General features: G+C 40.6%; 1 protein-coding gene across 5 annotated transcripts in view; it reads right to left on the bottom strand.

Annotated features, from left to right (window-relative positions):
* The window catches only part of sgcd (sarcoglycan, delta (dystrophin-associated glycoprotein)), a 432,629-nt gene that overhangs the window by 164,593 nt on the left and 240,768 nt on the right, over nucleotides 1-27,268 (bottom strand). Inside the window, exon 1 of one of the 5 annotated variants that reach the window (XM_043703310.1) lies at nucleotides 25,318-25,662. The exons of the other annotated variants lie outside the window; for them this stretch is intronic. The gene's annotated coding sequence lies outside the window, so the exon portion shown is untranslated. Of the gene's footprint in view, nucleotides 1-25,317; nucleotides 25,663-27,268 lie in introns of those variants that run through there. 5 annotated transcript variants of the gene reach the window in all.

Here is a 27,268-nt window from a genome sequence, read left to right on the forward strand (position 1 = left end):
GGGCATAAAAAATCCTTTTACAGAGTTATTCAGCTTAGTATGGACATGAGAGATTTTCTAATGTTTAAATTTATTACAATTGCTGATTTAGAGGAATAGTAACTTTGCAGCTATATTAGGGAGTCTGCAGGACCAAGACGTTCATAGCCATCACATCAGGCAATCTACTGCACCAACACTTTAATCATAAGCACAGCAGGTAAACTATAACACCAATACTCTTATAACAATCACAACAGGCAACTTGCAACTACTGGATTTTTAGGAGGCAGTTTAATTGGATAACATTTGAACATAAAACTGGATCATACTGTAATTTTATTGACTTAGGTCATTTAGACTATTCACTTGTTTGCTTGCTTTCTCTCTCTTCTACTCTTACCTCATGTAGATCAGAATGAAATTGGCTTTCTATATTACGAATAGAAATCAGTATGCTCTGTTAAAGCTTTTTGAAATCTTTGAAGGTCTTCTGCCAATCTTATTTTTTGAGGTCTTTGCAGAAGCTATTGACTTTTTTGAAAGAATTTTCTTCTCAGACTTGTTACAATACATACCTCCTGAAGTAGGTGGGACTTGAATGTGGGCCTCCTCGCTCACGGATAGGGACTCCAGCACAGCAACTCAAAGAGCCCCGAGGGACACGAGCAGATATTTTTTATATCAACCTGCTCAGAGCTGTTATCACACACCTCTGGAACAGATGGACCTCGAACCTGGGTCTCCTGGCTCAAAAGTATGGATATTACCAAACCTATTTTCCACAATAAGTTACAGCCATTTATCTGATTTATAAGCAAAAGAAAAATCCAACCTAAGGGACATTTTAATGATGAAACACAAGAATGAGTGGTTTCAGTAGCTAATTTATTACTCTCGGAAAGATTCTACAAATATCATTTAACCATTTAATCAACTGCAGGGAAATATGATTTTCAGACCCTTCTCTCCTTCCAGCTCCAGTTCTCCCAGTGCAGTCATGTGATGTGCTACATAGCTGTGAGCCAAAATATCAGACACTCTTGTTAGGCTTTAACCAGAGATTGCCACTCAACAGGTCAAAACATTGAAACCACATCTACAAGATCCCAAGGATCTGTTCAATATGTTAGTAAGTTTGCAGATGACACCAAAATATAGTAGCACAGTGGACATTGAAGAAGGTTATCCAAGAATACAATTGGATCTTGATGAACTGGGCCAGTGGGCTGAGGAATGGCAAGTGATGCTTAATTCAGATTAATTGAGGTGTTGCATTTTGGTCAGACAAACCAGGATTGGGCTTACCCAACTAATGGTCGAGTCCTGGTGAATGTTATTGAACAAAGGGACCTAGGGGTGCAGGTACATGGTTCATTGAAAGTGGCATCACAGCAAAAAAGGGTGGTGAAGAAGGCATTTGGCATGCTTGCCTTCATCAGTCAGAGCATTAAGTACAGGTGTTGGCATGACATGTTACGACTGTAAAATACATTGATAAGGCCACATTTGGAGTACTGTGTACAATTCTGATTGCCCTGCAATAGAAAGAATATTATTAAATTGTAAAGGGTGCAAAAACTTTACAAAGACGTTACTGAGACTGGAAGGCTTGAGCTATAAAGAAAGGCTGGATAAGCTCGGAGTTATTTCCCTGGAGAGGGTACTTTATATGGGTTTACAAAATCATGAGGGACAGAGATAAGGTGAATAGCCAAGGTGTTTTCTCCAGAGTAGGGGAGTCCAAACTGGAGAGCGTAGGTTTAAGGTGAAAGGGGAAAGATTTAAAAGGGACCTGAGGAATAACCTTTTCACATAGAGGGTGTGCATATATGGAACAAACTGCCAGAGGAAGTGGTAGACGTGGGCACAATTGCAACACTCAAAGGACATTTGAACAGGTACATGAATAGGAAAGGTTTAGAGGGATATGGGCCAAATGCAGACAAATGGGGCTAGTTCCGTTTAGGAAACCTAGTTCACATGGACAAGCTGGGCCAAAGATCGTGTTTCCATGCTGTATGACTCTTTGACTCTAATACTTCTATGTGTTCTGGCTCCAGCACTTCTCTTTAATAATATCTGCATGCCTGCTATCCATCATCAGAGGATAATCCTTATACTCTTGTCGTCACTCAATGAGATTGGATATTGGCTGGAAGATGTACATCAGTTGTGATGTTTTGAAGGAGAAAGGAATCTCAACATCTGTGTGGGAACTGGGTATAGATTAAAGGTATGCTTCTTGAGATCACAGACAAGGTGACACTGTGAATAGATGGTTTTTCTTTTGAAAGCCATGACTAGCTGCTGCCAGTGATTTGACAACTACGGAGATGGGGTCGATGATCCCATTTCATCTGAGTGAATCCATAGATGGTGGCAAACTCCTTTCCCTTCTGACCCTTTGCTTCCCCATCACCTCAAATGGACTAAATTGCTACAGAATCCAGTGTGCAGGACCTACGTAGTGATGCTGAAGAGCAAGATGCTACGTAGCTCCACACTTGATCCTTCGAATGACTCATAAACATAAAATTTCAGGGTGATGGTGACATTGGAGACTGCATTTAAAGGATTGTCATTGGTGCCTGTGACACCTCAAATACTTGTAGACTGGTGTTCAAAAGTATGAGAACAACTATTTGGATAGGTGTAGCCTTCTTTGGTACTGAGGATCTGTTATTTACAGATAACTTACTCTTAATTGGGGCAACCAATATCTTGGCGAGAGAAATCTTTCCTTTGTAGCCCTTTGTAGTTCTCCTCGGGTCATTTCCCACCAGAGGGTTTTAGATTTTTAGATTAGATTAGATTACAGTGTGGAAACAGGCCCTTCGGCCCAACAAGTCCCCACTGACCCGCCGAAGCACAACCCACCCATACCCCTACATTTACCCCTTACCTAACACTACAGGCAATTTAGCATGGCCAATTCACCTGACCTGCACATCTTTGGACTGTGGGAGGAAGCCGGAGCAGACACGTGGAGAACGTGCAAACTCCACACAGTCAGTCGCCTGAGTCGGGAATTGAACCCGGATCTCTGGCACTGTGAGGCAGCAGTGCTAACCACTGTGCCACCGTGCCGCCCACAGGGTTTTTTCCTGATCAATCTCTTCCTTTCTTCTCTGTAATAGGAGCATAGCTTTCTTAGCTCCCTCAGCTAGCACATGTTTATTTACCAAGGCTTCATCTGCCCAGACTCTGCAAAAGTGATGTCAGCAGTTTCACATCCCTTTCAGGAGTCTTATCATTGTTTACAAATACAAACCTCTCAGCTCCTGTGGTAGCAGCTTTGTGCCACTGGTAGAATATTATTCTCCACTTCTCAAGTCTGATGAGCAGTGCATTGATTAGCTCTCTCTGGCTCCTTGCTGCGTGCATGCCATCTACACCCTGGCATGTCCCATTTTCCCCATGTATCCCAAATGAAAAATTAAAATTGCTTCACTGAGTTCATCAATTAACACAACAATTATTTAATTGGAGGTCTGTGGTAAGTAGAATTCGAATCCCTCCAGTGTGGGAACAGGCCATTTGGCCCAACAAGTCCACACGGACCCATTCCCCTGTACCTATTACTCTACATTTCCCCTAACTAATGCACCCAGCCTACATATCCCTAAACACTATGGACAATTTAGCATGGCCAATTCACCTAACCTGCACATCTTTAGATTGTGGGAGCAAACCAGATCACCCGGACGAAACCCATGCAGACACGGGGAGAATGTGCAAACTCCACACAGACAGTTGCCAGAGGTTGAAATCGAACCTGGGTCTCTGGTGCTGTGGTGAGGCAGCAGTGCTAACCACTGAGCCACCATGTAATCCATAACCCCTCGGTAATCCCTTACTCACACTCCACCATCCCTCCCTTTTGGAAACTGTGTAATCCAGAGGAATTGGTATTCAGTCACACTTCCAAGGAATGGGATTTCCAATGTACAGCTATCTCTATGATCTCTGCCAGCTCTCTCAATTGAAACTTTAGCCCATGAACTGTTGGGGTAAAGGGAGGACACTCATATAGAAGCATTGAAAGGCCAGTCTTAGGAAGAATGGTAGTGATGGCAGTGAATCATGTCAGAAAATAATTGAGGCTGAATTTAATTCCCAAACGTTCACAACTAGCTTATCAGGCCAGCAGATTTTTTTGTATCACTAGTGCCATTTGAAGATGTGGCCACTGCCAGGTCTGCAGCATGGCATATGAGAAAGGCATTTCAATTGGATGATAACTAAATCTAGGGTATTTCTAGGGCCAAGCTAGCAGCTCTCAGCAAGGGGAGAGGGGCAAGTGGACAGTTGCTGGAGGATGCTAGAATTGAAAAACCAGATGTGTGGAGGGGCTCATGGTTGGGTCACATCATGGGGTTGGGGGAGGCCTTCAATGAGCCTGGGATGTCCATTTAACAGGCCATCACCACTCCATGCTGGGAAAGCTTTTAAGTAGGAAATAAATGTGGATAAGGTGAGACCCTTCTTGCCATCAGTTAAATCCTAATGAATGACCAAGAAGAGATCTCAAATGGCCTATGCGTGGGCAGGCTGCTCATCACTGTCCCTACCACAGCGGGGCAGAAATGGGAAGTGTATGGCAGCTTTTGGACTTAACATGACCTTCCAACCTTCAAAACTACAGGCAGGGAAGGGTTAAATCCAATTCCTAGTAAACTTTCTCTGTTCAGAGCATAAAAAATTTCACACACCATTGCCATCACAGTGATCACGTACATAACATATCTGGGGTGTTTCACCAAGATGATACATGATTTATGTGATTGTAAAGAAAGAAAGATAACCAAAAACTTTTGATGAAGTTGCTGTCTTACTTGCGAAGATCAAGCTGATAACTGATGATTCAATATTCAGCCCATGGCATCGTAAATCATTCATTTTGTTTTGTGGTATAGACTACAGTGTCAAGCCCTTTACATCTCCAGCACAAAGTAAAGGTTAATTGGAAATCCTTACCAGGCTGAAGAGAATTTTTAAGAAATGGTGCATGTAAACGTTCACTCAAACATTTCTATGTAGCAGCAACTCAGCAAAGTAAGATAAGGAAATAATTAACTCAACTTGCAAAGTCCAAATTATCTTTTCTACAGTTTCTCTTCCTCTAAAGCATGCCTGAATTTCTTTTATATAAATAACAATGCTTTCCACAATGACAAACTTCAGTACAGATTTCACCTAGCTGGACGTTTTGCATTCACATCAGGCTTATTGTTTAAGTAATGGATTTCTGAACAAGAAGATGAAGTTGGTTTAAAAAATGGTGGTAGGAAGGGGAAAACGTCAATTGGATTATCTCAAAATAGTCACCTCCACTGGAGCAAGGAGTGATTAGAATGTGAATGCCAATGAGAGCAAAGGAAAAATATTACAAAGCTGAACTTCACAGGTGAAGTTATATAGATTAAAAATTTGAGCAGTGGAAGAATTGTCTTTCACAGTGGGGAATTTTACTAATAACAGCACTCAAATGCTATCAGAGATTGCCAAGCTAAATAAAAGACTGCACAATAGTAAAGCTTTGGAATAGGTCACTGAAATTTTTCATGGTCATACACACATTTCCTGTTCATCAAGAGTATTGTTGGCTTTGCCTATCTTTGTGAAGCAGACTTTGTGAAGTGTGGAATTTTTGACCCACTAATTGAAAAGTGAAGTTGAGATCAGAGTGTTCGGAGGCAGGTTTAATTTAGTGATGACGCCGCAGAAATTTGAAAAGGGGTCTTCCATCGCTGTTTGGACAGAAAAGATTCATTTATAGTTAGGTAAGTTTGAATGTAGAAATTCCTGTTGTAAAACAGCCAGGAACCATTGTAGACATCAGCAGCAACCATGTCCCCTCTTTCATCAGGAAGTGCATGATATTCCATGTTTAACTGTTCAGCAGTTACTTTGACAGCTACTTTTAAAGGGTAACTATGCAAGTGTGAGGTTAGGATGACAAGTTGGTGGTAGATGGATAAAGTGTTAGATGGGTGAAGGTGGGTGGGAGTAAGGTACCAGGTGGTTGGGTGAAGGGGGCAGAGCGTCAGGGAAATGGATAAGTGTTAGTTTGAGGAGCCTGGTTAGCTTGTGGTGGTTACATCATGATGGGCAACTCTAATGTATATTACTAAAACAACTGGGCTGTGGAATCTCTAGAGCATTGTGTTGCAAGGACACTGTTCCTCCTCCTTACACACTAACTTGGCATCAAAATCAAATTCTTAAAACAGATGAAAGAAAGAAATAACATTAAAAGCAACAAAATTACATTTATTAGGGGATTAAATAATTATCATTCCATTGACTTTCAAAGTGTTCAATGGTGGGTTTTTTTTCAGTCAATTGACTTTCAATTATTGAAACATTGCGCACCTCAATTGGAAGCAGTCTGCAGATTAATTCATGTCAAATTACACAATACTTTTAACTTTATTGCAATTGAACTAGTTCCACCTTTACCCAACCCTCCCCTCTCATCCCCCCAACCCAAACCCCATTTCTTTTTTGTTGTTCATTTTTATTATCATTTAATCAACACAATACTTTTAACTTTATTGCAATTGAACTAGTTCCACCTTTTTTACCCAACCCTCCCCTCTCATCCCCCCAACCCAAACCCCATTTCCTTTTTGTTGTTCATTTTTATTATCATTTAATCAGTCAGCTCTTCTTCATAGCTGTCTCTCCCAGACATAAGGCTGCCACTTCCACAAAAACTAGTAAACCACCAGGGTTCCAAATTTAACCTTTGCAAAGTAACATTAAACAAGAATGAGCCTAACCATTTAGCTGTTCCAAAACTCATTTTGTGATATATCCTCTTCAAAACAATGCCAACATTATTAATCTTGCATTTCCTTCATGGTTAAAATAATAACTATAATATGCTTGAATGAAAACTTGAGCTTTTGATGCATTCATTTAATTTCTAGGTGTTGACACTGCCCAATCCATACCTTACTAGCTAGAACATTGCTACATGTAGACAGCCTGGATTCATGTTCAAGTTGGCATGAGGAATTTTAACTCAGTGAGGAAGCATGTTGGAATTCAGATCTGTGGGATAAAAATAGTTTAGGCTGCAACATGTTGTTGAAAGAAACTCTGAGCCGCACAGTGGTTGAGTGGAATACACATGGAGTAGAATATTTCTACAGCTCACATTGTTGCAAACAAGACTCTAAAACCTCACCAGTATTTCTGACAAATGAATCTGCTAATTGGTTGTTTCACTCCTCACTCCCTTTATAGTTTGCTGAAGAGACCTTCATGAGTCGGACTACTAAGACATTCCAGTATCAAAATCATAGAGCCACAGAGCTGTACAGCAGGGAAATAGATCTTTTGGTCCAACTCATCCAAGACAAGCAGATAACCTGGATTAATCTAGTCCCATGTGCCAACATTTGTCCCATTTTCCTCTAAACTCTTCCTATTCATATTCCCATCCAGATGCCTTTTAAATTTTGTAATTGTACCAGCCTCCACTTCCTGTGGCAGCTCGTTCCATATACCCTCTGCATGAAAATGTTGCACCTTAGATCACTTTAAAACTTTCCCCCTCACCTTAAAACTAAGACCTCTAGTTTTGAACTCACCTACTCAAGGAAAAGACCTTGGCCATTCGTCCTATTCATGCTCCTCAGGATTTTATAAACCTCTATAAGGTCACCCCTCAGCCTCCGATGCTCCAGGGAAAATAGCCCCAGCCTATTCAACCTCTCCCTATAGCTCAAACCCTACAATCCGAGCAACATCCTTGTAATTCTTTTCTGCACCTTCTCAAGTTTCGCATTCCAATAGCAGGGAGAACAGAATTGCATGCAGTATTCCAAAAATAGCCTAACCAATGTCCTGTACAGCTGCAACATGACCTCCCAATTCCTTTTCTCAATGCACTGACTAATAAAGACAAGCATACCAAACACCTTCTACATTATCCTATCCACCTCCACTTTCAAGGAACTATGAATCTGCACTCCAAGTCTCTTTGTTAAACTGCAATACACTGTCAGTGCCACTTTTACTGCAGAAATTGTTAAAAATGGAAATATTCATCATTTGTCAGTCCTGTATACATTTGTCTACACAATAATACTGACTACACTTCAGAAAGGAAATAAATGCTCTTTGTAAAATACTTTGGGAAATCCTGAAAGGGTAGAGGTTATCTCTTCCTTTTTTAAATTATAAAGTATTAGCCTCAGTTCATCTGAAGTTTAAATGCTCTTTAACTATGGATTTTACAAGTTGGAGTATTCTGGACAGCTCAAGGACAGTTAACATTTTAGGACTGGTTTGCCTATATAGCAATATCTCTCGTCGTATCTATGGACACAGATATACAGGTATCGATTTTTAAATTACTGTCTAGGCATCAAACTAGAATTGTACATTGGCTGCCCTTCATAGAAACTATTAGATTATCATTGCTAAATCCATGAATATCCAGTGGTCTTATAATTTTGCATTCCAAATAAAGTTACAAAACAATACTTTTCATACGCTTGAATCTTATTCCAAAATTTGCATTTATATGGTGTCTTTCATAACATCAAAATGTCCCATGTGCTTAACTATCTGTGAAATATAGTTGTGAAGTAGCAAGCAGGACAACCAATTTGGCCGTATAAGGTCTCATTAACTGAATTGAGATAACCAGACAATTTGTTTTAGCAGCATTGGGTTGAGGGGTAAATATTGTCCTGAATACTGGGATGAACACTCCTGCTTTTCTTCAAATATTGCTAATGGATCTTTCATACCAAATGAGAAGGCAAGATGGGGGCCTCCATTTATCAACTCTCACTTTCAGTATTGTACTGAAATATCAACTCATATTGTGAACTAAGATCTCTGAAAATTGAATTTGACCCACCAATCTCCTGACACAGAGTTCTGCCAACACGTCAGAACTGAGATCTCCAGCTGCTACAGCAGTTTCTTTCCCCTTATCCAAACCATCAATCAAGTTTCCAGCACACTTCTCCTTATGCTAGGTCTGAATTGGCATCCTTCTCTGGTTTCCCCCTTAGCTTCCATGATGCTCTTCCCCAGATCATCTGCTCCTAAGATCAGTCTCTTCCTTGCTTCATTTCATTCCCACTAAACTGAACTGAGAGTAACTATCCCTGATATTAAGGCAGCATTTCACAGAGTGTCCTATCAAGGTGTCCCAGTTAAACAAAAGTCAACAGTAATCTGGCACCCAACTCATTATTTATTGAAGTTATAACTGGCAGAAGGGAAGAGGATTGTGGTCTTTGGAGGCCAACCGTCTCATCCTGATGAAATCTCTGCAGGGGTTCCTCAGGATAATGTCCAAGACCAGGAATCTTCAGCTGCTTCAGCAATGATCTTGCCTCCAACTTAAGGTCAGAAATGAGAATGTTCACTGAAGATTGCATAGTGTTCAGTGTTCTTCACAATTTTCAGACAGTGTAGTGGCCTGTTTCTTGGTGATATGGACCATATCAGGGCTTGAGTTGGTAAAGTGGCAAGTGATATTCATATCACAAAAGTGTCAGACAATCACCTCTCAAATAAGAGAGAAAGTAGCCATCTCCTCTTGATATTTAATGGCTGTACCATCATTGAGTCCCCCACCATCAACAAATTGGGGATTACCACTGACCAGAAAATAAGCTGGACCAGGCATATAAATATTGTGACTACAAGAGCAGGCCAGAAGCTGGGAATTCTACAGTGAGAATATACCTCAAGACTCCCTGAATATTTTTCACTATATTCAAAAGAGAAGTCCAAATAGTCCCACTTGCCTGCTTGACTGCAACTCCAAGAACACTCAAGAACATCAACACCATTCAAGACAACACAGCCTACTTAATCATTGTCCTAGGAGTTGGAGGAAGTAAGTATTTAAGCCCCAGGATGAGGCAAAGTAGCAGCCTTGTGAGTTATTTACAAGATGCATTACATCAATTCATCAACATTGTTTAGATAGTATCTTTCAAATCCATGACTCTATCATCTCAAAGAATAAAAAGAGCAGATGCATGGCAACAACTCAAATTGCAAGTTTCATCAAATACCACACTTATTTGGAACTGGCGATTTCAAAATGTTTGAACTGCCTCCCTAATGTACCTATATTATACATGGACTGTAATGATTGAAGAAAGCTGGTCAGCACTACGTTCTCAAGGAGGGTTATGATTGGCAGTGAATGTTGGTCTTTCCACTGATGCCCTCATTTTACAATTAAATAATCAGGCCACTTGCCCACCTAGCTGCATGGAGCTGACATTGCAAGTAGTTCCCTTTCCTCAGCCAGTGTCCCCATTTTAGCGTAACCCATTCACATTCCATTCACAGCCCAACCGTTACTGAAAACCATATTCAAGTTGTCTCCTTCTTGAGATTATTCTAATCTCCTTTGCTGATCCTCCCACATGGAACAGAAATATAGCCAATTGCATGTAAATGAGACACAGAAATTAAAATAACCAGGTGTATATTTCTGGAGCAGATTTTAATGCCTGTGCAACACTGGCTTAGCATTAAAATTGATGGTTAGGCTTTTATCAACAGCAATGGTCTCACTATTCCCCTTATATCAATAAATGATGGACCTTCCTTTTATCACTTCCATCCACATTTCCTTTTCTTGTCCTAACCCCATTTTCTTTTGTAACAGCTTCCAAAACATAAAGATACCTCAATTCACTTACAACAGCTCAAATTAAATTCTTAACCTTTTACCGTCTGTTCATCCTAACATTTCTGGATATACTGATTTGGTCACATCAAAACCATTACTCTGTCTCCTTCACCCAGGCCATTCTCCCAATAAGTTCCTCATCATCCAGGGGTGCAGACTTTGAATGGATGCGGTGAACAATTGGTTGAACCATTCACTACCAAGCTGGACCACAAAAGGCAATACTGAGCACCTGCTTTTGTATGCTGAAACTTCTCTTAATTCCAGATCAAAAGATATAAGGATTATGCAAAGATTGCAACTGGTTTCTTTCCTCTATCACAATCCTTGTGGCCTTGCCTTCTTTCCCATCCTTGCCTCACTGTGAGGTATGCAATCGAGATCAATCAACCTGTGCTGCGTCTTTCACTTCTACCAGGCCAAAGGTCCTCTAAGATTCCATCATGTACTAGCTTTAATGTTGTGTCATTCTATTAATTTCTCTTAATCTCTTAACTCCCCTCCCTACCATCTCCAAATTCATCTTGTTATTGAGCCTTACCTCCTTTTCCCTCAACTCTATTCTCATTAATCTGTTGTTTACCTCCAAGAGATCTTATTGTTGGATCATGGGGTGAAAAAGAGAAAAATAGACACTGGGTCAATCAAAGAAAAAGAAAACTAAATATTCAGCTTGCAATGCAAATAAATCAAATGGGTACAAATGTAACAATGGATTGAATTTTACCAGAAAACAGCTGAGTGTTAATTTTATTAAATTTCATGGAGGATTTCTCTCCATGAGGCCCTAATGAGATTTATCACACTATTTTCCTGAAGTCGCTTCATTACCCATGTCTTTGGTAACTCATTCATATCCTGCGCATTTCAACACAGACAGAAGTACTGACTACTAATAGCACTCCTGGGATTCCTTACATTGGTGCCAGCTCTAAAGCACAGGCATGTACCTACGGTCGAGCACTGCCAGCCAGGGGTTGCTATCTACTGTGCAAGCAATGGAAGGGTAACACAACACAAACATGTCTCAGGGCACATAAGTTGTATGGCTGATACTTCATTGTAAATAAAAGTGCACACTTTTAAAACTATGCTGTTTTAGAAACACACAATACATTGTAATCATCCTTTACCTCATCTCAGTTCTAAGGGAGTACTATCTTTTCTTACTGGAGCTCAACATCATCCTATTGTTCAATGTCAGACCATAGGTAGAAGGTAGTGGTGGAAGGTTGCTTTTCAGACTGGAGGCCTGTGACCAGTAGTGTGCCACAAGGATCGATGCTAAGTCCACCGCTCTATGTCATTTATATGAATGATTTGGATGTGAACATAGGAGGTATAGTAAGTATGCAGATGACACCAAAATTGAAGGTGCAGTGGACAGCGAAGAAGGTTACCTCAGAGTATGATAAGATTTTGATCAGATAGGCCAATGGGCCGAGGAGTGGCAGATGGAGTTTAATTTAAATAAATGTGAGGTGCTGCATTTTGGAAAGGCAAATCAGGACATAACTTATACATTTAATGGTAAGGTCCTGGGGAGAGTTGCTGAACAAAGAGACCTTGGAATGCAGATTCATAGTCCCCTGAAAGTGGAGTCTCGGGTAGATAGGATAGTGAAGAAGGTATTTGGTATTCTTCCCTTTATTGGTCAGTGCATTGAGTATAGGGGTTGGGAGGTCAGGTTGTGGCTGTACAGGACATTGGTTAGGCCACTTTTGGAAAACTGTGTGCAATTCTGGTCTCCCTCTTATGGGAAGGATGTTGTGAAACTTGAAAGGGTGCAGAAAACATTTATAAGGATGTTGCCGGGGTTTTAGCTATAGGGAGAGGCTGAATTGGCCAGGGCTGTTTTCCCTAGAACTTCGGAGGGTGAGGGGTGGCCTTATAGAGGTTTATAAAATCATGAGGGGTTTGGAAAAGGGTAATTAGACAAGGTCTTTTCCTTGGGTTAGGGGAGTCCAGACCTAGAGGGCATAGATTTAGGGTGAGAGGGGAAAGATTTAAAAGGGACCTAAGGGGCAACCTTTTCATGCAAAGGGTAGTGAGTGAATGAAATGAGTTGCCAGAGGAAGTGGTGGACGCTGGTACAATTACAACATTTAAAAGCATCCGGATGGGTATATGAATAGGAAGGGTTTAGAGAGATATGGGGCAAGTGCTGGCAAATGTGACTAGATTAATTTAGAATATCTGGTTGACATGGATGAGTTGGACCAAAGGTCTATTTCCATGCTGTACATCTCTATGACTCTAAGACTCTATATCAGACTAGAAATCCTTCAAATGGTTCAAAACATTTGCTTTTATTCAGCAACTGCAAAATGAAACAATAAACAAACAAGCATAAGCTGATTTTATTTCTGTGAATAGACAGAGACTGCTTGCCTTTCAATCAACAGATTTACAGTCAACAAGTGATCACTGCACCCAGCTTTCCTCTACTGAACGAGGAGGCTGGTACAATTGCAACATTTAAAAGGCATTTGGATGGATATATGAATAGGAAGGGTTGGAGGGATATGGGCCAGGTGCTGGCAGCAGGACTAGGTTGGGTTGGGATATCTGGTCAGCATGGACAAGTCAGACCGAAGGGTCTGTTTCCATGTTGTACATTTCTATGACTCTATGACTCTTAAAGCTATGTCCTCTCGTGTTAGCCTTCACCATCCGAGGAAAAAGGCTCTCACTGTCCAACCTATCTAACCCTCTGTTAACCTTAATTTTATTATACATTTTGTTTTTTTAATTCTAATGTGGTCATATTATGCGGCACAGTCTGTCCAGAGAGTACTGCATAACTCTCCCAGTCTGATCCGAGCATCAGAACCTCATCTCTGACACTGGCAAGCTACATTTTCTGACAAAATCCAGGACATTGAGACAAGATTCCATGTGGGACTAGAAAAGTTAACTCTGTTTCAGTCTCCACCTGTGCTGTATTACCTGATGCGTTTCAACAGCACTTTCTGCTTTTATTTTAGTTCTCTGGCATCTTCAGTATTTTTTCTCTTATTGGAGGCTGTAATCCACCCTTGCATTCACAACTTTTGAATTACCTACTTTTCTAGATCATGTTCTTTTTCTAACGTACTCACTTTTCCGCACTAGACAGGATTCGTCTTCCTTTTAATTGTGTTTGCATCAGTTCTCTCCCTGGCTTCCTGTGATGTACTTCCTCCCTATGATTTATGTCTGTCCCCCTCTATTGCAACTTGTGATGCCCTAGCCCGAACATCCTCCTGTACTTTCCTTTTAAACTCTATCTAGATCTTCTGTGTTTGTCCAAGCAAAACATGGCAGCACGATGGCTCAGTGGTTAGCACTGCTACCTCACAGCACCAGGGACCCACATTTGATTCCAGTTTCAGGCAATTGTCTGCATGGAGTTTGCACATTCTCCCTGTGTATTTATGCATTTCCTCCGCGTGCTCTAGTTTCCCCGCACAATCCGAAAGTGTGCAGGTTATTTGCCATTCTGAATTGCTCGTAGTGTCCAGGGATGTGTAGGCTAGGTGGTTTAGCCATGGGAAATGCAAAGTTACAGGGATAGGGTAGGGGGTTGGGAGTGGGTGGGATGCTGTTCAGAGGGTTGGTGTGTATCTAATGGACCAAATGCCCTGCTTCCACACTGTAGGGATTCTAGAATTAAGAAAACTTCCTATGACGTACAGCTATAATAATCGCTTACAACAGACATAACATTCATATAATACTGGATAATGGTTAACTTAATTTCTATAGTTTGAGCTGACAGAAGAGCTATCTTGTGCAGTGAGTATTAGAAAGATTCTATTTACTTTCACACTTTGTTGGGAAGTAGCAGCATGTAAGATCACACCCACATTTCTTCTTGCACTAAGCTCCGTACCTCAGCTGTAGACGTAGAAGGGACAGTGAGCAAAAACCACAGATTTGGAAATAATATTCCCTCAAATACTTTAAATGCCCTTCCAAGAGTGCCATTGGTAATAATGTGGGTATATGTTATCTGCTTGGTGCCTCAGCAATGGCATGGCACTGCTATGAAGTAACTTCATATGTAGGAATGCGCATATGTTTGCCTTACTATCGCTCAAGGACTGTACAAGTTATATGTAGCTTTCGTGTCCGTAATGACTTCTGGAGTTGGTAATTTATACAGTACTTGGTGCATTATCATCATTCAATTCAGTAATATTTGTGAGAGGATTATGATGGACTGAACTTTAATCTGGAATGAAGGCACCTTTTCCAACAATTAGATTTTAATATTGAAATGTGATGCAATAAAAGTAATTATAGACATCTGTACTGTTATTAAACTGAAACTAAAGGTTTTAAATTCATTTAAGTTACTCAAAGGTTGAATTCACCTTCAAATCCCACTTATACATGCCTTTTTAAATATTTATGGACAATACAGTACAAATTTACAGTATAATTTACATCAAATAATTGCTGTATTTCCAGCTCACTCTGCCTCAAACTCACTCTCATTATTATCATCTCAGTTTTGTGACTTTCTATTTAGTTCAGGAGGATATGAGGAATAATAATAACCAGTGAGTACGAATGGGTACTCACCCCAAAACTTCCACTATTACACAGGATAGAATCTTAGGTATTTGTGGCTAAGTGCCAGTTGCGTTGAGTTTATTGGAAGGTTGGAGGCTGCAAGGCTTGGCAAGTTTTCTCATCTTATCATATCCAAACGTGACACATTTACTTCCTGTCCCAACATAATGCTGCCCGTCTGACCTGATTCTAGCCCCATCTTATCACGCACCTTTTCCAAAACAACAAACTATTGCCTGGGACATCCTAAAATTGACTGGCATCCCTGGCATTGGCACTATCTTTAGAAGACCATTGTGCATTCGTCAAGCACTGTTAGTTTGGACCTGCATTGCAAAGCTCCTGACATTTGCCACAGACATGCCTGACAAGAGACATTTGTCATGTTACTTTCCAGTCAGGGACCTGGAGGACCCCACAGTTGGGCTGCTGCAGAACTGGAACATACTCTTCCCCCAGGTGCATCGGAGGTGGCCATGGCATGAGATCATTACATCCTGATCCCCTAAGGGTGGGCAGTGCAGTCTTAGCAATATGGATGAATGCCCAGCAGTGTTGGAAGAGGAAAATGACCTCCTCTATTCCAACATGGTAAATGCCGCCATCTTCTCCACAATACCTCATACTCACCCTCTCTCTCTGTTATAGCACCACCAGCTGGCAAAGCTCGTGTTTCACCACTCTCATTCATACCTGCAACAACTGCACTCACTCGCTGTCACTGACCACAGCCTCTGGCACCACTAACCTTGCATTGCCTACTCACTCACTCCCAGCCTGCAACAAAAGCTACAACTTCCACCTTACTTAATACCTGCCTCTCGTGCCAAGACATAGCCCACTGTGGGGAAGAAGGAGTCAAGATGGGTGATGGCCTGTTCGACATTCAGCTCCACACTTCTTACATGGAGAGCATCCTCACTGTGACCACCCTGAGAGGCTGACTGACCATGTTCAAGCCCCTGGACCGATGGTGGAGGCTGCCCTTGACTTGCTGTTAGGGGACCCCTGACTGAAGGCTATTCCCCCTTGCCTTGGCTGAGAACCGCTGACGACTGTGGCAAGCCTGTTGATTTTGTGTCTGAATGGCATGGCTCACTAATACAGTAGTACTCTGAGCTAGCATCTCTAGCTGAGGCGAAAAATGCAGCAAGGCAAGGATCATCAATGCAAGGCAAAGATTCTTTAAACATTGAAGGAGGCTCAGAGTGAGTGAGGACATTAAGAGGTGAATTGTTCCGTTAAGGTGCTGAGCAAGTCTTCATTGATAGCTTACTACTGCATAGCAAGAAACTCACCTTGCTGCTTGGCAAATGTGTAAAAGATGCACTGATGTTGAGGTAGACCTTTTGGCACCTCTAACACAATTCTGACATGAACCACGCCTTAAGTCCACTGTGCAGGCACCTATAAGTTCTATTCATAATTATTTTCCATGAGTAATATTTGGCTGTAATTCATTTACAGGACTCATAGAATCTTCTTTCTAATGCAACTGTAAAAATGTTTAGAGCCTAAACTGGGCAGGCAAGTGGTTAAAATTAGTTAAGTGGTTGACTCTCTATTGTCGCACCTGGATGCTGGTGCCTTCAATTTGAACTTGTTCTTCTGGCAGAGCTAGCTGGGTATTTTAAATGCAAACCATAATCCAGGGATGTCCTTGGACCCCTCAACTGTAAATGATATACCTTAGAATAGACCAATTAGCTCCACAAGTTGTTTTGAGGAATGTTCCTCCATATGTACCCCTCCACGTACCAATCATTCTAATATGGCCTGTGTTATTTTCTTCATCTGAAACCCAGCACAAGAGGATCCAGGATACGACGAGATTATTTCCAGAGTTTTTTTCCTTAATGGGGTAGAAATGGAGAGTTTCCCAGTCAATCTGAATCACTGTGTTTTAATTACTTGGTTCAGAGGGGCAATTGCTAGACTTGGAACTGCCACTATGGTTAAAAGATTTGCTGTTTGTCCAGACCAGTCAGATTCCAGTCTGAAAAAAATCAATTTTAAGCTTCAGTAGAGAACTTTCCAAATGTATCATCTTCTTTTAAGTAACTTTTCTTTTATACCAAGCATTGCTCCTTGATTTGCCTGCAACTGTAGTATTTTGTTTTTTCTCTCTTTGGATTATTGGCTTTCAGACTGTGCCTGCAGATTATGTACTTTGAGTTATAATCATGGCTTTGGATCTGTACTCTATTGTTCTCCACAGATGCTTTCTAACCTATTGAACAGTCACCTTTTTTTGTCTTTTTATATTATATACCTACTTCCTCGTGTCTCCAGTCACAAAAGAATCTAATGGTTTATCTTCTGAGTCTTTTATGTTCAGGGATTGCAGTTCAATCAACTACCAATCAACTGTCCAGACTCCACTACTGGGATGTCTGACCACATCACCATTCTTCCACACAAATGTTTTGTTTAAAACATTTGCCAGAGGCAGTAAATTAACACACACTGAGTTTAAACTCAGTTTTCTCATTTTAATGTCAATCTTTGCATAGGCAGAAATCCTGGAATGTGGATTTACACTGTTTAAATTTATTCATAATCTATTCTGACTCATAGCTTCACAATGACTCAATATTCAAAAACTCTTCACAACAAAATATTCTGTTTCTACCCCACTCCTTCAGTTCTCATTCTATCTAGAGACTAGGAGAATTTTGTTTTATGATGGTGCTGATTGTAGATCTTGTTGTTTGGCAATGATATACTTTTACAACTATCATTCTGTCCCCATCAAAAGAATCAGGTCAGATACAGTGGAAAAGCTGACAAATGCTCTTTAAAAGGATGCATCTCAAACTCAATTCTTTCTTGGAAAAGTTGTGATTTTTATCTAATTCATTTCAGCAGTGTTTAAGCTCAAAACACTGGAGATTATTCTAGTTTGGTGTGTATTTGAGACATTCAGATTTATGTTTGCTTTGCTGTTAATTTATGACGACACTAGCATAACCATTGAGGCACAACTATGAAAGGCAACAGCACCACTGCTTTCAAGTTCATGTGCCAGAATCGAGAAAGTTGTTTGGACATCTATTGCAAACAAAAAGGGGGTTATTTGTCACTTGGCTCAGATCCAAAAAGCGGTTTTGTAGACCAATTAAAGACTTGCTGGAGTTCTAGTGACAATAATAACCTATAAATTAGGCAATTACCAGTCTTATTATTGGCAATGTTGTCCCTGTTATCACCATCTTATAACGTCAAATATCAACTAATATTGCTTCAAGGCACCAATTCTGCTTCCTTGAATTAGCTTAAGCTACCATTATCATGTAGGAATGTATGTCCAAACAAGGACTTAGGCAGAAGATAAGTTCAACCTTAATCACAGTATTACACATTACTTAATAGTTAGTTACATTCTGTCCAAGATACATGATTCTCTCTGACACAGGAAGTTCAACTTAAGAGTAAGTTCACATTACAGATGCTTAAACATTGACAAAGCACGTGTAACAGGCAAGGGACCAGAAACAGAACTTGTTAAGACACATTACGCAATTCTGGTGGTTTCTTCCAGAAACAGGCCTTCAAGCCCTGATAGATGAAAATCTACCTTGTAATATCAGCTAACTCTTTCATGTACTAACTGTCTTATACTACACCCAGATGTACCAGTACCCAGCACCACGATAATGATTTTGCACAGTCTTATAAGGATGCAGCCTTCATCTGCATCAATCAAGACCAAGTGTTTAAGGGCCAGGGCAAGGGATTAGAATTGACACTACCAAAATTCTATTGTCCCTGATCTAACAGCACCAGTTACTGTAGAAGCTGCAGAAAGGTGATGGCATCAGTACTGATCAACGTTTCATTTTTCAGATTGGCAAAGAAAAATACTGTAAAGCAGCCCCACCTATAAAGGAGGCTAAAAGGCAATACTTTCTCCTTATTGTTTTCAACAGAGTGCAATCTTAATCTAAGACATAACTAGGTGCCTGTCATTGGCATGCCAAATAGTACACTCCTCCCGCTCTCCACTGTAATTTGTAGAAATACATATGTTTCCTTTCTGTGCTATATCATTTCTATGGTTATCTGGTTTGTGATGGGAGGGCATTCATGATATCTGATAGAAAATGCTTAGTTGGACTTACAGGAATCAGAAGGAACAAAATGGTGATAGTTTTCTGATCAGATTGTGTAAACAAAAAACTCCTCAGCAGTGCAAATTAGACTTCTCGAAGCACTTGCTTTTTATTTCAGGTGCTTATCCAATTCCATAAGTATTGTCTGTGACGCCATACATCATACAAATGCAGAACACATGTATTCCTGCATGCTTTTAATGTGGATTGGTATGTGCAAATTATCCAGCTCTGTGAGCTCTGACCTGGAGTGTGGAATCCAGTTCACGGCACTACACTCGAGGGATGATTGGAATGCACAGAGTGAGCAGAAACGATGCATAAGAATGGTTGCAAGGATAAGGAACTTGTGTTATATTGATAGATTAGAGAATCTGGGGCTGTTAAAATCAAAGAAGATGCCAAAAGTATATTTGGATTTGGGAGTTCAAAACCAGAGGTACCTAGACAGGGCAAATAAGGAAAACACTCTTCTCACTGGTGAAAGAGTTAAGAATCAGAGGACACTTGGTGATCAGTAACAGAACATAGAACATTACAGCACAGTACGGACCCTTTGGCCCTCGATGCCGATCTGTGGAACCAATCTGAAGCCCAACTAACCTACACTATTCCATTCTTGTCCATGTGCCTATCCAATGACCATTTAAACACCCTTAAAGTTGGCGAGTCTACTACTGTTGCAGACAGTGTGTTCTACACCTCTACTACTCTCTGAGTAAAGAAACTATCTCTGACATCTGTCCTATATCCATCACCCCTCAATTTGAAGCTATGTCCCCTCGTGCTAGCCATCACCATCTAAGGAAAAAGGATCTTACTGTCCAACCTATCTAACCCTCTGTCTCAATTAAGTCACCTCTCAACTTTCTTCTCTCAAACGAAAACAGCCTTAGGTCCCTCAGTCTTTCCTCGTAAGACATTTCCTCCATACCAGGCAACATCCTAGTAAATCTCCTCTGAACCCTTTCCAAAGCTTCCACATCCTTCCTATAATGTGGTGACCAGAACTATACACAATACTCCAAATGTAGCCGCACCAGGGTTTTGTACAGCTGCAGCATGATCTCATAGTTCCGAAACTCAATCCCTCTACCAATAAAAGCTAATGCAAAAGACACCTCTCAACTTTCTTCTCTCAAACGAAAACAGCCTTAGGTCCCTCAGTCTTTCCTCGTAAGACCTTTCCTCCATACCAGGCAACTTCCTAGTAAATCTCCTCTGAACCCTTTCCAAAGCTTCCACATCCTTCCTATAATGTGGTGACCAGAACTATACACAATACTCCAAATGTAGCCGCACCAGGGTTTTTTACAGCTGCAGCATGATCTCATAGTTCCGAAACTCAATCCCTCTACCAATAAAAGCTAATGCACCGAATGCCTTCTTAACAACCCTATCAACCTAGGTGGCAACTTTCAAGGATCTATGTACCTGAGATCTCTTTGCTCATCTACACTACCAAGAATCTTACCATTAACCAGTACTCTGCATTCATGTTACTCCTTCCAAAGTGAATCACCTCACACTTTTCCACATTAAACTCCATTTGCCACCTCTCAGCCCACCTCTGCAGCTTATCTATGTCTCTCTGTAACCTACAACATCCTTCGTCACTATCCACAACTCTACTGACCTTAGTGTAATCCACAAATTTACTAACCCACCCTTTTATGCTCTCATCTAGATCATTTATAAAAACGACAAACAACAATGAACCCAAAACAGATCCTTATGGTACCCACTCATAACTGAAATAGAAGCAATGGTAACATAATTAAAGACCTTTTCATTCAATTAGGATCGAGAATGCTTTCAGCTATGAAAGTCTTGGGTTTTGTGGTTCCACCTGCCCTGAAATATAGCGTACCGTGATCAAGTATATTTATTCTCTAGCCAATTACTTTGGAAATTCTGGTTGCCCCAGACATCATTGTGCACAATTCTACAATTTGCTCCTCTGAAATGGCCATCGTCAATTTTAAGAAGAACTTCATTTCTCTATTGTTTTTGCCAGACACCTCAATGCCGTCCTGTTTATGAATTGTTAGGGAGTCCAAATAATTGTGATAGGGGCAGTGACTATTCAATCAATGCTGATAATGCTACTGACTTTCAGTGTGCCTCTAACCAAGGTAGGCTTTTGGATTCTTCCTTTGAAGAGGTCTTCTTCCAATTTCTCCCCATGGATTTTGTTGATGGCATCACATTGTTGGTAGACTGTTGCTATCATGGTTCATAGTCTGGTTCCACTTGTGAATAATATTTTGATAGCTCTTCAAGTAACTTGTGTCCTACTGTGGTTTGAGAAAATTTCCCTTTACTGGAGCAACTAAGATCTGATTTTAGTGGATTTCCACAAAATCCCTTTACTTATAGTACTGTACATTCTATACTTCAACAAAGTAAAGGTCTCTGTGGTACAAACTATTTCTTCTTTCTTCTTGGTCTCTGGAACATGACTGTGGATACCACAGTCACATTATCATATACATCACTGTCTCAATACACCACATAATCCATCTTTGTGACTCTCAGGCATTCCCTGCTATGAAGCTCATTTACTGACCTTAACTGGATGGGTCTCTAAGATGCCACCTCTTTATTGGCTGTCTCCTCCAAAATCTCTCTGAGGCCCCTCTACACTACCTCAGGAAGCTAGTATTGGATATTGCAACAAAGATTCAGCCCTGAACCTCACTGATATTTTCAATAACTTGTTAAATGTGGGCTGAATCTGATTGCTGGCTGCTGTGATGGTGACAACCCCACCACAGCCACATCAGAAAGCCCTGATGATTAAAAATCAATTGGGTATTGGTTAGTATCAGTATATTCCAGATCCCACAAAAGGTGGATATGTCCCTCCACAGAGACCTGGCTGTCAAGCAGAGGGTCAGTCACTCTTCAGTATGAACCACACCACTGAGAATGATGGTGTTGCATTATGCCCAGAAGATGAAGTGGCCATGGAGTCCTGGACTCCAGGTAAGTGCAGGGGCCTTCCAGGAACTAATCAAGCAGGTGCTGGCAAGCAGCAGAAAAGGGAATGGGTCAGTTTTAAGGGCAAAGGTGTGTCTTCTTAAAGTGGTGCCATTGCCACTGTTCCATTGCCCTCCAGTAGACAAAGGTTGCCTGACAAAAGTTGTTTGTAGTCTACCGACATGCCATGTGTACCTACTCTGCAACTGGTAAGCCATTGATTGGCTCTGTAAGGACTTCAACTGGACTCCAGCAGGAAAGGCTAGCCTCGCACTTTTGCCCTGTATTTAACATACATAACAGGTCCTCCATCCTACATCATCTTAACCCATTACACAGCACCCCTCCCTATTTCCCGACATGTTCTTGAGGGTGCATTAAATTCCACTGGTATTTTTTTTATTGGCATGAAAGATGTTAATTAAATGTTAATTATAATGATGGTCTGAAATGGGAAGAAATTAAAGTGCTCAGTCTCATTTTTTGCATGTGGTCAGTTATCTGTAGCCACTTTTTGCAATGTCATACATTTACTTTTTCTTGTGCTTTTCCTTTTCATCTTTTTTTTCTCTCTCTCTCTTTGAATTCTCTTTCTGTATCTGATTTGATATTGATTTCACACAGCCTAACCTAACCTCCTCAGTCTTTCATTTGTTTCTATTTCAATTCTTAAGTCTTATTGGTTTGGAAGATATACTGTTGGTACCAATACTCATGGAGAACCCAGACACCTTGTTGCGATTGTTACACTTTCAACAGCTCATAGTTTTAATATGTTACAGTGCAAAATAAATCAGTTTATGATTACACATAAAAGAAATTAATGTAACTGAGCATGCTCTGTTATTTTACACCTCATGATCAGTATGCCATAAGGTTTAAGAAACATGCTCACGATATTAGCAATATATCACAGTATTTGACCTGAGGGTATAAATATTTCATATTCCATACTACCTCAGGACATTTGAAGCATGTCACTCTACCGGAAGTAACTACAGGTGCTGGAATCCAAAAAAGACAGGCAAGAAGCTAGAAGAAAACAGCGAGCCGGGCAGCATCAGGAGGTGGAGAAGTCAACATTTCAGGTGTAACCCTTCTTCAGGACATGAAGGGTTACACCCGAAAGGTTGACTTTTGCACCTCCTGATGTTGCCTGGCTCCCTGTTTCCTCTGTTGTAACTGACAGCTTAATGTTGGCTCAGACACTTATCTGCCAGGGAACTGTAATGTTTGTACCCAATACCTGGTAGTAATAAATGACTTTTTGATTTTTGAACACCACAGTATCCATGTTGAATTTCTTAAGTTTTGGCAAGTAATGTAATGTGTGCATTGCTGTAACAGGCAAAACACCCTGGTGGAGGCAAACTCAGAGGATTTTCCAGTCCACGATGCAGACTCCTGTTGCATATGTGGTGAAGTCTTTCCATATTGTGCACCCCACCATCCCCCACCAAATAATTAAAAGACATCCCTAATCTAAGAGGAAAATAGTCCAAAGATGTGCAGACAAGGTGGATTGGCCATGCTAAATTGTCCATAGTGTCTGGGGATGTGCAGGCTAGATGGATTAGCCATGGAAAATGCAGGGTTGTAGGGATGGTGTGGGTCTGGGTGGGGTGTTCTTCACAGGGTCATTATAGATTCGATGGGCCAGATGCCTGCTTCCATTTGTAGGTATTCTATGATTCCATGAAAATATCACAAATAAAGTAGCTACCATTGGAAGGAAGAGAAACAACAAATTCTGGAATAAAAGCTTGTCTCTCTTAGACTCAGTATTTCCTCTCACTGATATTAAGACATCTATAGGTTGAAATATTCAGGAAACACAATATTTCTTTCAGAATCTCAGTGAGCTATATCTCTAAATTTGTTAGAGTGTAAATTTCTAATGAAAGCCAAGTTTGATAAAAACATGGAAAGAAATCATAAGCTGACCTGAACATGCAAATCTCAGAGGGATAAATTACATTTAATATATAGAAGCAAATTAATTACTTTCCCCGATACCTTGAATACTGTAAACAGAAAAATTCAACAAGTATTATAATTAACGCCCAGAGAGGATACATTTGTCTTCTGTGTACGAGTCTTTGAATCTGGGGTTGGCAGAAGCCCTCCCCATGGAAGAAATGCAGATATATTAAACATAATTTTAACCTCATTTTAACGTCATGAAACAATGTAGGTAAATATCACAGAACTGGTTATACTAAAGCAGGCTAAAACAAATAACAGAGCTAAATAACATTTTGCCAGTGTGAAGATGTTAGAGCAAGTTGATAATATTGTGTGTACACTGTTAAGAGTTTCAACTTATGCTGTAATGATAACCATGATAACCAATAAGCTGTGAGTTAAGGCATTCAGATACAAAATATGAAAAGGCTATACAAGTCATGCAAGTAGTCAGGAGAATGACATTTTTTTAATGCTAATTGTAACTGGGCATATTTATGCATGGATTTTTATATGCAACATTTATATCATGGATTGTGGGTGGAGGTTGTTTATTTTCACAGAGAAATCATCTTACACAATATAATGAAAAGCAGAACAGTGCCTTCCTTTATGTCTCACTCCAGAGACTCAGAAAAAATTAAAACCAGGCACAGCGACAAGCTGCCCCAAAGCGAGTTGAATTTTCTCCCCTTCAAAACAAACTGGCACCTCCTGAAGGGCCTCCGTAAAAGCTGAAAATTGTTAAGCAGTCATCTAAATTTAGAATAACACGATGGCAACAAGAAGTTCTGAAGTTATTTTCTGTATCGACGCTTTAATTCGTTGATTCTTCCTGACAGCTGTTGCTTCTCAACCATATACTGTCCACTATTTTAACTTGATTATAAAGTCACTAATTGGAAGCAGATCAAATCTTTTAAGTTTTTGTAACAGGAGCAAAACAGCACACAAGCAGGAATAAAGGCAATCCGACAAAGAGATTCACAAGTAGCAGGACGTATAAAGTAAGAGTATTTGTTTGTAGCTTACCTTTCTGTTTTTTAATCTGACAAGAGACAGCCTGGGTGTGTCAGGAATATCTAACAGTGAAGTGTTTAACCAACATCAGCATGTGGGCTGGGCTGGGCTGGACTGGGCTGGGCTAGGCTAAGCTGGACTGACAGGCAGACTCAAGATTTTCCAACAGTACATCCCGTGCCAAGTGTAACCGCAGGCCTGAAGAATTTTCAGAATCCTGGGTCTAGTATAAGCAACTGCTGACTGAGAAATCATTCCATGACTAAATTCTGCTCAGGCCTGACAGTGTTATTTACATCGCTTACCGGTCACCTTACAAGAGGACAGCAAATGAAGGCACCCAGAGCTGATTAAAACTCTCTTTTAGTCCACATAGAATTATTCTTTTTTAAAAACTGAACTAGGTAATAGAATCATTCATATCACTCCAGCTCTCCTTCCAAGATTGCTTGAAATAATGCAAGTCTACATACTCTCATAGGAAACAAGCTGAGTAAGTCACTTCAAACATTATTAAACTGTTAACAGTATTTTATAGGAAATGATTTGCCCATGATCCTATTTCTTAAATGATTTGAATTATTATTTCAGGAATATTATCACTTCTGTGCATCCCTTTGGTACCTATTGCTCTGTCATCCATTTACTTCTGCTATTATTAAGTTCTTATAATACCTGAGTTATATTATTGTGATCAACGATGATGCAAAGGTACTCTGTGGACTACATTTCAGAAGTTCACAGGAGAAATATTTTCTCTAGCGTAAAAATCCATGAGAAGAATTTCATGGAAAAGACTCCCCCCACCCCAAAAATAAGGTGAATGTCAGAGAATACCAGGATCATTTGGGTTTATAATAAAGTCAGAAAATTATGGAAGTATTCAACAAGTCTGTGGATAGAGTGAAAGATTTGCCTGCAGGCTTTGGTACTTTGATTTGGGGTCTGACAAAGCCCACATCCCACATTTGCTGCAAACAAAACCAACAGAGTGATTTTCCTGAAGCAGCCTCTGAATTGATGACCTTGAAAGATGCAACATATTAGGAGCCTGAGCTGTTCAACCAATCTAGTAGCTATAGAGCATCAGCAATCCCACAAGGAGAAGCGAGTGCTGTTGAGGTTGGTCCATGGCTGTGGGAGGTCACTTCAGCATGAAATGTCCTTGCTGGCTTCAACAACAAACAAGTATGCAGGACATAGATTGGCAGATGATTTGGGCTGGAGGGAATGGCCCTCCGTTCAGCTTGTTTGCAGTCTTACTCAAATGCAGTTGCCTTTCTGTGGCATGGAATGTCCAGCACCGATGCTCTCCCAGTCTGTCTCAGGGCATCTTCAATGAGCTGGCACCCTCCACACTTAACCCTGTTGCTGACAAGCTAACAAAGAGCTGGAAACCTTGACTCTAACTGCAGCCCTTAAGTTAATTGGCTGTCCATATCCATGGAGCATATAACCAATCCATCGCCCAACCAACCCCATGAAAGAATCCCAATGATATGAATGCATTGGGAAACCATTACAACACTATTTCCAGCCTCATGCAACCTCCAAGCCCATTATAATGGAGTCAGGAAATTTCAGCCCAGTGTTTGAGATCTATGATCACTTGAATGCTCAGACCGGATATGTCAATTTCTCATTCCATCAATGCTGCCTCAGTACTTTCTTTATTTCCTGTTTTTCTTTTCAGACTTCTGAGCATGTGAGTGAGAGCATGGAATCAGCGATGTTTCCACCCACCTCTGCAGTAATGTTTCATTATATCATTCAGCTAGAGAGCACATTACCATTCAAGGCTGGGATGTATACAATGGAATGTTGACATCTCCATTCTCTCTCATGGCACAAAGTGCTGTCTCTTTGAGCTTCAAGTCTATCCTCCAGGATGCACAAGCATTTCAGAGTAATTCAGTCCTCTGCGTGAACTCGAAGCATTGGAGGCGAACTGAAAATGAATGTA

Source organism: Chiloscyllium plagiosum, chromosome 14 (assembly GCF_004010195.1).
Source record: "Chiloscyllium plagiosum isolate BGI_BamShark_2017 chromosome 14, ASM401019v2, whole genome shotgun sequence".
Classification (NCBI taxonomy): domain Eukaryota; kingdom Metazoa; phylum Chordata; class Chondrichthyes; order Orectolobiformes; family Hemiscylliidae; genus Chiloscyllium; species Chiloscyllium plagiosum.